Source organism: Heterocephalus glaber, unplaced genomic scaffold (assembly GCF_053883595.1).
Source record: "Heterocephalus glaber isolate CG9 unplaced genomic scaffold, H.glaber_assembly_v1.0 deba00001058, whole genome shotgun sequence".
NCBI lineage: Eukaryota > Metazoa > Chordata > Mammalia > Rodentia > Bathyergidae > Heterocephalus > Heterocephalus glaber.
Window position 1 is genome coordinate 2,322,173 of NW_028258184.1, and position 13,539 is coordinate 2,335,711.

The window sequence follows — 13,539 nt, forward strand, 5'->3', positions numbered from 1 at the left end:
GGAGTACTACTCAGCCATAAAAAATGAGAAATTAGAGACATTTATAGCTAAGTAGATGCACACTGAGGAGATACTCTTAAGTGAAATAAATAGGACACACATGTGTAAATACCAAATAGTTTCTCTGGTGTGAGAAACTGAAAGTGTAAATAAGGACTAAAATGTATAATAGGTAATGTGAAATAGGAAGAAAAGGGGCAAAGGGGAAGGAAGTGGGAGGGCTAGGGGAAAGCAAAGAAGGGTATGGAATTAATATGAGAAAATGGAAAAATAGGAACAAAATCTTTGTAAATAGGGAGGAATGGAGGGGTTGAAGGGAGGGCTGGGCAAGGGTGAAAAATAAGAACCAAGAGAGACTATGTAAAGGTGCAAATTTCCAATGATGAATGTCATTATATTGTACACCTAAAATGTACCAATGATTAGAATGAATAATTGATAATGTAAAATAGGAAGAAAAGGTCCAAAGGGGTAGGGGTAGTGGGAGGGGCAGGGGAAAGGAAAGAAGGGAAAGGAAAAATGCTGAGAAATGGAAAAAATGGAAATGAAGTCTTTGTAAATAGGGAAGGGTGGAGGGCGTGAAGGGAGGGCTAGGAATGGGGAAAAAATAAGAACCAAGCTGCATCATGTAAAGGTACAAGTTCCCAATGAGAAATGTAATTGTGTTGTATACCTAAAATGTACCAATAAAAGAATTTAAAAAAACTTTCAGTGAAAATATCTACATGATGGAATATTATACAGCTATAACACATCATGTCTTAGGATGATTTCCAATGGCATGTAAAAATACCCATGATCTGATAACGGAGAAGAATCAATTGGATTTTGGGGTTTTTGTTTTTGTTTTTGTTTTTTTGGTACCGGGGATAGAACTCAGAACCTTGCACTTTCGAGGCAGGCAGTGGAACCACTGAGCTAAATTCCCATCCCAATTTGTTTTAAATTATGTTACAATTCTGTTATATATGTTTGGTGTATACAGATATGTGTGTGGGTAATGTGCATATTTAGAGATACATATTTATATACACATACAAATCAAATTTTTTGTTTTGTTTTGAGATGGGGTCTTGCTATCTTGCTATGTTGGTCTCAAAGAGACTTCAAGAGTCCCTCCTGCCTCAGCCTCCTGAATAGCTGGAACTACAGATGTGCACCTCCATGTCTGCTCGAATATATATTTAAATTCTATTAGTGACATAAATTGCAGTTTGTATTAGGATTCTCCAGGGAAACAAAATCAATGCAAAATATGTGTATAATTATTCAAGGGTATTTATTTGTTAGGCTTACAGAATCAGAGTCGGGAGAGTCCCCAGTAGCCATCTGCACAGTAGAGAATCCAAAGGTGATAGTGGCTAAGGGTGGACCTGATAGGGAAGACTGGAGCTCTTCAAACTGGTCCCTCCTTCTTTCCCTTTTTCTTTCTCCAGGCTACAACCCTATTGGTCTGTGCCATCCACATCTGGGACAGGTCTTCCTCTCTCACTTTACAGGCCTATATGTCAATCATCCAGACACAGAGATGCTAGACATTTCCTACTCCATCAAAGTTGCTATATCGTGATTAACAGTCACATGGGTGATTATAATTTATTGATTTATACTTTTCAGATTTTTTAAACATTTTGCTTACTCCTTACCTCTACTCAAACTGAGCTATTGGTGTCACAATTAAATTCAACATTCAAGCCTTTCAGAATCTGTTTTTGGAATGGATGGACAGCAACAGCGAAAACCTACTTTTTCCTTCACAGCTTGCCATGATTGATTTCTTGTAGATTGGGCATCAGCTTGAAAATCAACTTCACAACTAATAATGAATCATTCAGTCTACAGTAGTGCACTAGGCTCTCAACTGCATAATATAATTTGTATGGTTATGTCATTTCTTTTTTAATACTGTAAGTACTACGTCTGTGTTTAAAGATATTCTAGCATTATAAAATAAATTAGGGAAAGTTATAGATTTTCTCTGAAGTTTTAAGTAGTTTAAATAATACTGAAATTCTCTATTCCTTAAAAATTACAAGTTAGCCATGAGCCATCTGGTCCTCATTTCGTGTCCAATTGCAGAGAGATTACTAAACAGTTGTTCAATTGTCAACAATAATTGGCTTATTCAAGTTTTTTGTTTTTATTCCACTGTTAGTCTCTATCCTGCTAGTAAACACTGGTTTCAAGACTTTCAATTTTGTCAGAGATTTATGTTGTACTGTTGTATGATCCCTTTAATAATTTCAAATTTTATGGCTTTGTATCTTTTCTTTTTTACTCTGACCCATTTTTCCTTCAAGTTACTAAGAGATTTATCTACTTTATTGGCTTCTTCTGAAAACCAGTTGTTGGATTTAGCTATTTTTAATACTATATTTGTTTTTACTTCATTAATTTCTACTTTGATCTTTATTACTTATTTCACTCCAATAGTTTTAACTACTTACTTCTACTTTATTCCTATATATGTGTGCTTCTAATTTGTAACTGTTAAATGATTTTATTTTCTAGGTTTTGATATACAGCATTTTTCTCTTCCTTGTTTGATAGATCATTTATAATTTCTCCATTAATTTTCTTATCTATAATTTAAGAAAATGATTAATTTTCAAATAGTTAATATAATTTTATTATATGTAGTTTCATATGAATATGATCAGATAAAGAAATTTTTTTATATAAAATGGAGCACTACTCAGCCATAAAAAATGAAAAATTAGATACTTTTAGAGCTAAGTGGATGCACATTGAGGTGATCCTCTTAAGTGAAATAGGACACACATGTATAAATACCAAATAGTTTCTCTGGTGTGAGAAACTGAAAGTGTAGATAAGGACTAAAATGTATAATAGGTAATGTGAAATAGGAAGAAAAGGGGCAAAGGGGAAGGAAGTGGGAGGGCTAGGGGAAAGCAAAGAAGGGTATGGAATTAATATGAGAAAATGGAAAAATAGGAACAAAATCTTTGTAAATAGGGAGGAATGGAGGGGTTGAAGGGAGGGCTGGGCAAGGGTGAAAAATAAGAACCAAGAGAGACTATGTAAAGGTGCAAATTTCCAATGATGAATGTCATTATATTGTATACCTAAAATGTACCAATGATTAGAATGAATAATTGATAATGTAAAATAGGAAGAAAAGGTCCAAAGGGGTAGGGGTAGTGGGAGGGGCAGGGGAAATGAAAAAAGGGAAAGGAAAACTGATGAGAAATGGAAAAAATGGAAATAAAGTCTTTGTAAATAGGGAAGGGTGGAGGGTGTGAAGGGAGGGCTAGGAATTTGGAAAAAATAAGAACCAAGATGCATTATGTAAAGATACAATTCCCAATGAGAAATGTAATTGTGTTGTATACCTAAAATGTACCAATAAAAGAATTTAACAAAAAAAAATATGATCAGAGATATTACCCTATAAAATCTCTACACTGTATTTTTGTATTTTTATGGTCATTATAAGGTCAATTTTTAACCAATTCCTCAACAAATAGAAAAAAAATAGATTATCTTAAAGTCAGTTTTACGTAGACAAGTTCTCTTAATTTTTCTTCCTCTGAAGATGCCTGTATTTCATTTGGGAAGTTTATTTTCATTGAATTTTTAGCACTTGAAATGTATCATGCTGCTTCTTTCAAGCCTTCATCTTTCTGATTGGAAATTTAATTTGATTCAAATCACTGTTTCCTTATATGTGATATATCAATTTCTCATGTATACTTTCAAGATTCTTTTCTTTGTCTTTAGTTTTCAGAAGCGTGTTTGTTTTTTTGTTTGTTTTTGAAAATAAATTTTGTTGGGTTTATCCTGTTTAAAGTTCACAAAATATGACTAAATTTGGAAAGTTTTTAGATATTCAAATATTTTTAGAACCACACTGTCTCTTCTCCTTTTGCGACATTAATCAAATGAATGCTTGACTTCTACTTATTGTTTCTCAAGTTCCTGAAGATCTAATTTTTTATATTTATCTCTGCATTCCTGGATAATTTCTATTGATCTACCTTCAAGCTGACAGACTCTTTTCTCATCTGTGTTATTGAGCCTATGCAGTACACTTTTTATTTTAGTTACTATGTATTTTCTATTCTAAAATTTCCATTTAATTCCCCTTTAAACTTTTACTGACCTATTTTTCTATTAGTTTTAAGTTCCAAGAGTTCTTGTGCTTGCTTAATGAAGCATTTTTAAAAAGAGCTTTAAAATATCTAAAATGTCTAAGTCTGTAAGATGCTGCTTTAAAATCTTTCTCATGTAAACCTACCACCTCTGCCGTCTGTTTTTCTACCCAGGGTATTTATGTATTAAGTAATTTTGGATCAGATCCTGGATATTTTGAACATTATGTTATGACACTTACTTTAGGTCATGTTTAAATACTATGATGAATTCAGATCTTTTAGCAGAAAAATAGCCCACTTAAGCTCAGAACACAAGTTTCAACCTACATTCTGTCACCTGCAGGTCCAATCTCAGCTCATGTTGCACAACCTTCCTGCTGCTAAGAGGACCTGGCCCACCTGCACCTGAAGAAGTGAGCAACAGGAAACCTGTTCAGTGAGCTGTTTAGTTCTCAGAATGCTCAGGATCACCTTTCTGCAGACATAACTTGTGAGCTCAGGAGCCTGTGTACAACTTTATGAGATCACCTTCCTAAGACCCTTCCTCTTCGTGATCTCCTAAGTGCTTTCTAGTTCCCTGGGGCTCCCACTTATTGTCTTTCAGTCATAAAGCCAAGTTTTTGCTACCTGTCAAAGCTCAACATTGCAATAATTATGTCCAGGCCAGATGGCATGAGAAGCAAAGGAAAATAAATTTTTTTTTTAAAAAGTAAACTCATTGCCAAGTTCCAATGTGCTCTCCTAATCTGTTGGTAATTGTTTACTTTTCAGAGTACACAAATCACTGCTTCATGCTTTCTGACTAGGCTTTATAGTAGTGGTAAGTGGAAGAGAAGGAGTAGAGTGTGTTTATTCTCTCTAACCTACAATTACAAACACAAACAAATTTCCAAAAGGGATAAAACATTCCAGAAACCAATGGAACTTGTCCCATCCCATTCTCCTTGTTCACATGGAGGTAACCACTACATGAGCTTGCTATGTATCCTTTCTGATCATACTCCTATATTTTAATTACATGTGTGTTTCATAAAAACATATAGTTTTATTTTCATAACTTCACATAACTGAGATACTACATAGATCTTTGTGATGTGATTCTTTTCAGTATTATGATTTTGAATTAATTTATACTGACACATGCATATCTGGTTTATTATTTTAACTATCACTTATACAAATGTAACATTTATCCATTTCATCCATTCTCAAATTAATGGGCATTTAGATTGTTTCAATATTTTCTATTAAAAATTATCCCAAGATAATTCCCCTTTCCCTTGTTCCCAAAATATATTAGACACTATAAGTATTTTAAACACTATAATAATCTGTTTAATTTCAGTGGACATTTTCAATGTTCCAACAAGTAAATAGGGTAATAATTTCTGCTGTAAAATAATATATTTTCAAGAAATCCTATTTTCTACAAAGTTATACACCACAATAGTACAGTTTATATGACCATAAGATGAAGGGCTGGCCAGCCAAAATTTATGCCAGTAAGTCTAAGTGGCATGCTAAAGGAGAAAAAATCTAAAAGTAAAAGTGCTAGCACAATTTAAAAGGTGTATCAAATTCCTAAAGGTGAGAAACTACTGTAGCAAATACAGGACTTTATAAAAGGAAAAAAACTCAAAACACTCTGATGGGAGAAGGTGTAAGGACCAGCTAAGGCTGCTGAGTTATGAGCAGGAGGGCAAAGCACACCAGGACTAAAGAATTGCACATGAAACATTTCCAAGATAAAGCTTGTCGCCAAGAGGAAAAATGTGGAGTGCATACATATATCAGTCTGTTTTTTGTTACTGTAATGATATAGCTAAGGCAGATTAACTTTACAAAGAAAGGAGATCTATTCAGCTCGTAGTTTTGGAAGGTAAAAGTCTAAGTAGTGGTTCTAGTAAAGGCTCCATTTGGACTGGGAGGAGCAGAGAGGAGGAGGGGAGATCACAGCTCCAAAAAGGAACCCACAGTAGCTGGGTGGGGCCAGGGTCCCAACCCCCTCACAAGAACTAACCAGGGTTTCCCAGAAAATACCTTAAACACTTTCACCAGCACATCTCCAACAGACCGTAGGATCTGGGATTAGGCCCCACCTTTTAAAGGTGCAGACCATTTCCCAGTACTGCCAGCCTGGGAACTAAACTACCAGCACATGAGTGCGGGAGATTAATCACATGCAAAACCCATGGACATGTGTGTAAGATATGATCTTATATGTCTACAATATCTTCATTCCTTTAATGACCAAAGTAGAATTCTGTTACATTCATTACAGTAGCATGCCTTATATTCAGCCACTATTACTTGATGTCTAAATAATAATGCATTGGGGTAAATTGTATTTGAACCATTGGAATTTTTTATACTGCATCATTCTCCTATTTATTTATTTATTTTTGGTACCAGGGATTGAACTCGGGTACTTGCGCTTGCGCAGCAGGCAGTGAAACCACTGAGCTAAATCCCCAGTCCTCATTCTCCTATTTAAAACTACATATGAGCTACTTTACAGCTACTTTACACTGTAAACCTCCATTGTATTGGAGTAGATTGGACCACAGGTTTACCTAATTCATAGCTAATAAAATGATTGTTTAGAGATTATATAAATGACCCCAGGACCCGACATCAAATAAGAAACAGAGCTAGGACTCACATCCACGTCTCTCCAAGCCTATAGAATATGTTCTTTAATACTGTCTCTATAACTAAAAATAAATCATTACCAGTCATTTTATAGGAGGTGTGACAGTATAATGTTCAAATTGCTGTGGCCTATGGTAGTTAGCACATGTATAACTATGAAGTTAAATCATGATAACTTCCTAGAATGATGGTAGAGCAGAAGATATGACTTTCATTTATTTTAGCAAGTATTTTGATAAAGGTAATAATAGTTGAATGTCAAAATAATAACCACATCTTACTGGCATATGGATATCAACTCAAATAAATTTCATGTCAAAATCACAAATGCCTAAATGAATATTAATAGCTAAGTCAAATCAGTAGGTCTTTTAAAAAGCTGACATCAAAATTTAATGCAAGAGTCAGTATCATAAAGAACCAGAGAGTAAATATTTCTGGTTTTGAGGACCAGGGGATTTCTGCTGCATCTACAGTGGCTTCTGTAAGCATGGATTCTGTGGATGAGTTCCATCTACAAATTCACCCAAACATGGACATAAATGTTTTTTAAAATAAATTTGTTTATATTAAGTATGTACAAACATACTTTTTGTCATTCTCCCCCAAACAGTTTAGTATAACAACTATTTACATGGTGTGTATGTTGTATTTTGTATTATAAGTAATTTGAGATGACTCAGAACATATGGGAATATGCCATAGTTATATGCAAAGACTATGCCACTTTATCTAAGGAACTGAAGCATCCATGGACATTGGTACCAAGGAGATTATCCTAGAACAGATGCCATGTCAAGGGATGATTGTAATCGAATCCATCACTGTAGTGTGGAAGCAGCGATAAATAATATGTCAGTCAATGGGCAATGGCTGGGTTCCAGTAAAGCTTTCTTTGCAAAACAGGCAGCAATCCAAATTTAGCCAATGTGCTAACCCTTTATTCAATGAAAAAGGCATAAATCACTTTTTAACTCTCCAGGGCTCAGAAAAAACACCATAATGATAAAATTCTTTACTATTTGACTCAGTGCCAAGATATTTAAGCAACATCATATGCTGGTAATTAGGAAAGGACAAATAGTGTTGTCATAGTAACAGTAAATAAGAGCCACACTGCATTGCATCCAAGCTATTTTAATGCACCCAATATCATAAGAGATAAAATTGTCAATAATATCCCCATCAATCATAGTAAAAAGTAGATATTCTAAATTCATGCACTCATTAATGACTTTGGTATAAATTAATCCATAATTCTATCACATAGAAATATATATTGCAGTTATCATATTAGTTTTAAGAGGTATATTAAATCTTTTTTTCACACTGTCTTCATATATGTGTGTGTGTGTCAATAATTACGCATGGATAAAGGATAGTTTTTGAAAAGTCAGTCACATTTATTAATAAGTGGCTCTAAATTAATAAATTAATTTGATTAGCAATGAAATTACTTGACTTATTTATTAATAACCCAAGAAGAAAATTCCTCTATTTAGAATAAATACACATTTCTGCTAATAGGAATCTAGAAATACCAAGTGATAACAGGAAAAACAAATGAATATTTTTCTAATTCTGAACTGAAGACATTCAACAATTTGGGAAAAGACTTACAATATGAAAATACACAAGAAGTCATTACAGGTACAACATTTTAAAATTACATTATCAACTCAGAAATAATAAGAACTGAGGAAATTATCATTCACACCAAAAAGAAAAAACACAACAGAGAACTGACCCGTGCCTCATCAGAGCTTCATCTGCTTGACATCCCATTTCTATTTTATATTTTACCGCCTGCTAGTACACCAACCTCACCTACATGGGCATGGAAAAAATATATGTAGGTTTAACAATCACATAAGGAAATAAGCAGTTCAAAGTGAAAGACTTTGAAAAACCAAAACAAGTGTTGGAATAAAAGGTTTCTATTCTCCTAAGACTGACTGTTCTTTGGCCATAGAAACAAGTAACCATTGATCTAAATGATCAGCTACAGCCTCATACCAGGACACAGCCTCTGTGCTTTGTTTAGGGATACTGGGTAGTGCAAGAACAGCTCCTCCATAATTAGCAAGCAGGAAAATTAACTTTCTGTTCCAGATGCTGAGCAGTGGCCTCATCCTTTAACAGGTGGCTTCTATTAAAAGAAAGAAGAAATGAAAGAGGGAGGGAGGGAGGAAGGAAGGAAGGCATAAAAGACTTTTGAAGGGATTAGAAGCCCTAAGTAAAGTATCTTATGGACAAAAAGGACTTTCTAGAACCAGAATAATGATTTTTAACTTTAAAAGTCAACAGAGTAGGAAAGACAATGAATGCAATGTGAAATGGAATTCATGGTTTGGGCCAAATCAACATGGAGGCATCTCACAAAACCACGTAAATATGCAAGAGTCTAGGGAAACCACATTTGCTTCATATTGCATCATTATCCTTTTCTTTAAAAATGGTACATCTAGCTAAGGAGGAGAAAGAGCTGTATACTGAAAATTATGACTGATTTAAAAAACTAAAGGCAGCAATAAGTAGAGATATAACTTATGTTCATGAATTGGAACCGTTTCCAAAAGTAATCTTCAGATTCAATGTGTTAAAAGACAAAATGACAGCAAATCTAGTGCTACAGATCTTACTCAGCTTCATTTACCTTTCTAAAATCCGGGAGCAGATCAGACCAAAAAGGATTCCGAATGTCCTGCACCAGCATATGGCCAGGTTATATTTATAGCCAAAGAAAAGAAGTGATAGATATTAGCAGAAGTGAAGTGCAGACAGCCTGATTATTTACAGTTCCCATCTGTCCCATTTGAATGTGGTCTGAACAGTTGGCCCCTTGTGATTAGCTGAGATGCCCCTACATGTTACATGAGTAGCTCACGGGCTGTTTATACATCACACAAGGTTAGAGTTCATAATGCCCTGGGAAACACTGAAGCGGTTTTAAAATCTATGGAAGTGGTTTAATGCCAAACTTAACAAATGTAATCCCTATCAAGGTTCCAGTGACATGTGTTACAAAAATAGAAAAAGCAATCCTAAAATTCATATGATACCACAAAGACCCTGAAGAATCACTCCTGAGAAAAATAAACATGGTAGAATCATATTTCCTGATTTCAAACTGTATTAGAAAATTGAAGTGATAAAAACAATATGGTACTCGCATGAAAACAGACACATAGACCAATGAAACAGAATAGAAAATCTCAAAATAAAGCCATGTATATATATTCAAGTAATCTTTGGCAAGGGCCCAAAATGAGCAGAATGAGAACCTCTTCCATAAAGGTTGTTGGGAAAAGTAGACATTCATGTGCAAAAGAATGAAATTGGACCTGTCCTTTATTCTATATACAAAACTCAACTCTAAATAAATAAATAAAACTAAATTTTCGTAAAGCAAACAACAAAATTTAAAATGAATTAATCAAATATAAGATCTGACACCATGATGCTCCTAGAAGAAAACATAGGGGGAAATTTCCTTTATATTGGTCTTAACAATGATTTTGTGGATGGGACACAAAACCACTGGCAACAAAAGCAAAATTAAACAAGTAGAATCATGCCAAACTAAAAAGTTTCTGTACCACAAAGGAAATAATCAGTAACATGAAAAGACAACCCACAGCCCAGCACCCAGAAGGAAGCTCCCCCAATGTCATCCCAGGCTCCTAGGGCAGTAAAGCTCAGCCAGTCCCAGCACCTGGAAGGAAGCTCCTCTCCTCCATCCCAGGCTCCTAGGGAAGAGAAGCTGAACTGGTCCCAGCACCCAGGAGGAAGCTCCCCCACTGCCATCCCAAGCTCCTAGGGCAGAGAAGGTGAGCCGCGTGGGCACCAGAAGCAACCCCCCCCCCATGGAAATGAGAAGACACATAAACAAGCCTCAAAAATAGACTTCTGGATCACCTACAACAAACCCAAAGGTAAACGAGATGGAACACTCTGATACTCAACCACCTGGACTCTCTGAACTGGCAACAAATGAGCATCTGGGAAAAATGAAATCAGAAATAATTACTCAGATAACAGCAAAGATTTTGCTCATGGTGCAAGACATGATTAATAAATCTAGAGAGAACACAGATAAAAAAGAGAGGATCTGAGGAATGTGATGGAATCCCAACATAGGAAACAAATGGAATCCATAAAACAGATACAAACAGATTTCCAAGAGATTAAAAACGCCATCAAAAGTCTGCACAGCAGAATGAACCAATGTGAAGATAGAATTTCAGATATAGAAGATAAGATTGCAATTAGTGAGAAGGAAAAGAAAAATCGCTTTAAAATTATAAGGGAAAACAAGAAATCAATCCAGCAGCTGCTAGACGATGCAAAGAAGAATAACATAAGACTGGAGTCAGTGAAGAAAGAGGAGAGAGTACAGATGACATAAAAAAACACTTCACAGAAGTGATGTCAGAAAAATTCCCAAGGAGGGGAAAAGAACTTGACATACAGAAAAGTGAGGCATAAAGGACTCCGGCTAGCCTTAATCAAAAAAAATCTACACTTAGGCATATAATAGTTAGGATTCCAGAAATCCAACAGAAAAATAAAACTACAAGCAGTGAGAGAAAAGAAACAAATCACATACAAAGGAAAGCCCATCAGAATCACAGCAGACTTCTCAATGCAAACCCTCAAGGCAAGAAGAGCTTGGAGTGATGTATTTCAAGCCCTAAAGGAAAACAGCCTCCAACCCAGATTGATGTACCCTGCAAAACTATCTTTCAAAATGGATGGGGAAATAAAATTTCACGACAAAGAGCACCTCAGGAACTTCATGAATACCAAACCGACACTCCAAAAAATTTTAGACAATATCCTAGGAAAAGACAATGAGGATCACAACCCCAGGAAACCCAGCAGAATGAATCCATTGGGTGTGAAAAATTAAATGCAAAGGGGGAGAATCCAACAAAAAGAAAAAGTCATGACAAGGCTTTTAAAACTTTTAACTTCATCTCCCTAATCAGTGTATAATTCAATCTTGGTATTGTACTGATTAGTATTTTTCTGATTCTAGAGTTGCACACCATTCCATGTGCTACACTGACTATTTATCATCTTCTTATGTCTACATTTTAATTGAGTTGTCTATTAATGAGCTCTAAGAATTCTTTATATATTCTGCTCATAGGTTATATGAATTGTAAATATGGTCTGTTTAAGGACAACTTTTCATTTTAATGATGTCATTTAAAGTTCTAAATTTTGATGGAATCTCATTTATCAATTTTTTCTTTTATACATCATGTCTTTTGTATCCTAGGTAGTTCTTGCCTACCCTGAATTCATAAATATTTTCCCTTATAATTTCTTCTTAAAGTTTTATACCTTTAGGCTTTCTTATTTAGGTTCATAGATCCCTTTAAGTTATTTTCATGTATGGAAAAAAAGGGTTGAGGTTAATTTTTTATACATGGATACCAGGTGTTCTAGTGCCATTTGCTGAAGACACTATCTCTTCCTCGACTCTTGAAATGAGTTTATATTCTATAAAATGCTAATGTTAAATAATCTTTCAAAACTCAGTGGACCATATATGCGTGGTTCTATTTCTAGATTTTCTGTTTTATTCCAATGATCTATATGTCTTTCCTTACACCAACACTGTCTTCATTACTGTAGCTTTAGAAGAAGTCTTAAAATCAGGTGCTAAATGTCTTCCAACATTGTTTTTGTTTTTGTTTTTGGCTTTTCTGGGTCCTTTGTACTCCTACATCACTTTTAAATTTCAATATCCGATTCTTCATTTATAGCAAGTATACACAGACCTAAATTTTTATATATACCTTGTATTTTCTAATCCTGCTAAATTCAAATACAAGTTCTAGGGGCTCCTAGAGATTTCTTAGTATTTTCTCTGTACATGATCATTTCATCTACATATAAAGATTTTGCTTCTGCCATGCCAATCCTATCCTAGTTGTGCCATTTTATTGCCAGACTATTTTGGTGGGGACTAGGTTTCAAAGTTTAATGAACAGATAAAGAGTAAGCATATCTGCCCTTGTTCCCCCACCTTAAGGAGAAAACATTGTATCTTCTCCATTAATATAAGGCATTCTCACTGGAAGTATGGAGTACATGTCTTTAATCTGTTGAGAAGGTTCTGTTCTACTTTTAAGTTCCTGATAGCTTTTACCATGAAGAGCTGTAGAATTTAGTCCAATACTTTTTCTCCAACTAGTGACAGGATCATATGGCTTTTTCCTTTCCTCTGTTAAAATGATGACTTTTGGGGGTGGTTCTTCCAATGCTGAACCAACACTGCCATCCCTATAACAAAACCACTTTCTACATCCTGCCAGATCTGACTTCTAATAGTTTGTTTTGTTAAACAAATTTCTATCTATGTTCATACTTTTTTCTTCTATTATCTTTATCCAATTTTAGGATTGGCACAATGTTGATTTCCTAAAATGAGGGGAGAAGTGTTCCTTCTTTTTTCTGCTTTAATTGTTTGATATAATTTATCAGTTAAAATGTTTATGAGCCTGCTGTTGTCATATAGGTAGGTTTTGCAAGCTAGGAATATACTTTCTTTAATAGGTGCTATTCAAATTTTATATTTCCTCCAGAGTTAGTTTCATTAATTTGTCTTCCAAGGTACTTCTTAAAAGTTGTCAAATTTATTTCAAAAAAGATTTTTGTAATATGCTTTCTATATCCTTTTAAATTCTGTAAAATCTGTGGTAATGTCTCCTAGATCTTAATATTGTAATTTAAAAAATGTATAACTGATATTGTGTAA

General features: G+C 34.6%; 1 long non-coding RNA gene across 1 annotated transcript in view; it reads right to left on the minus strand.

The window, feature by feature from the left end:
* The window catches only part of LOC110347186 (uncharacterized), a 91,056-nt gene extending 82,335 nt beyond the window's left edge, over nucleotides 1-8,721 (minus strand). The window contains exon 1 of the long non-coding RNA XR_002391630.2: nucleotides 8,515-8,721. This is a non-coding gene — a long non-coding RNA (uncharacterized LOC110347186). The remainder of the gene's footprint in view (nucleotides 1-8,514) is intronic.
* Nucleotides 8,722-13,539: the final 4,818 nt, after the last annotated feature.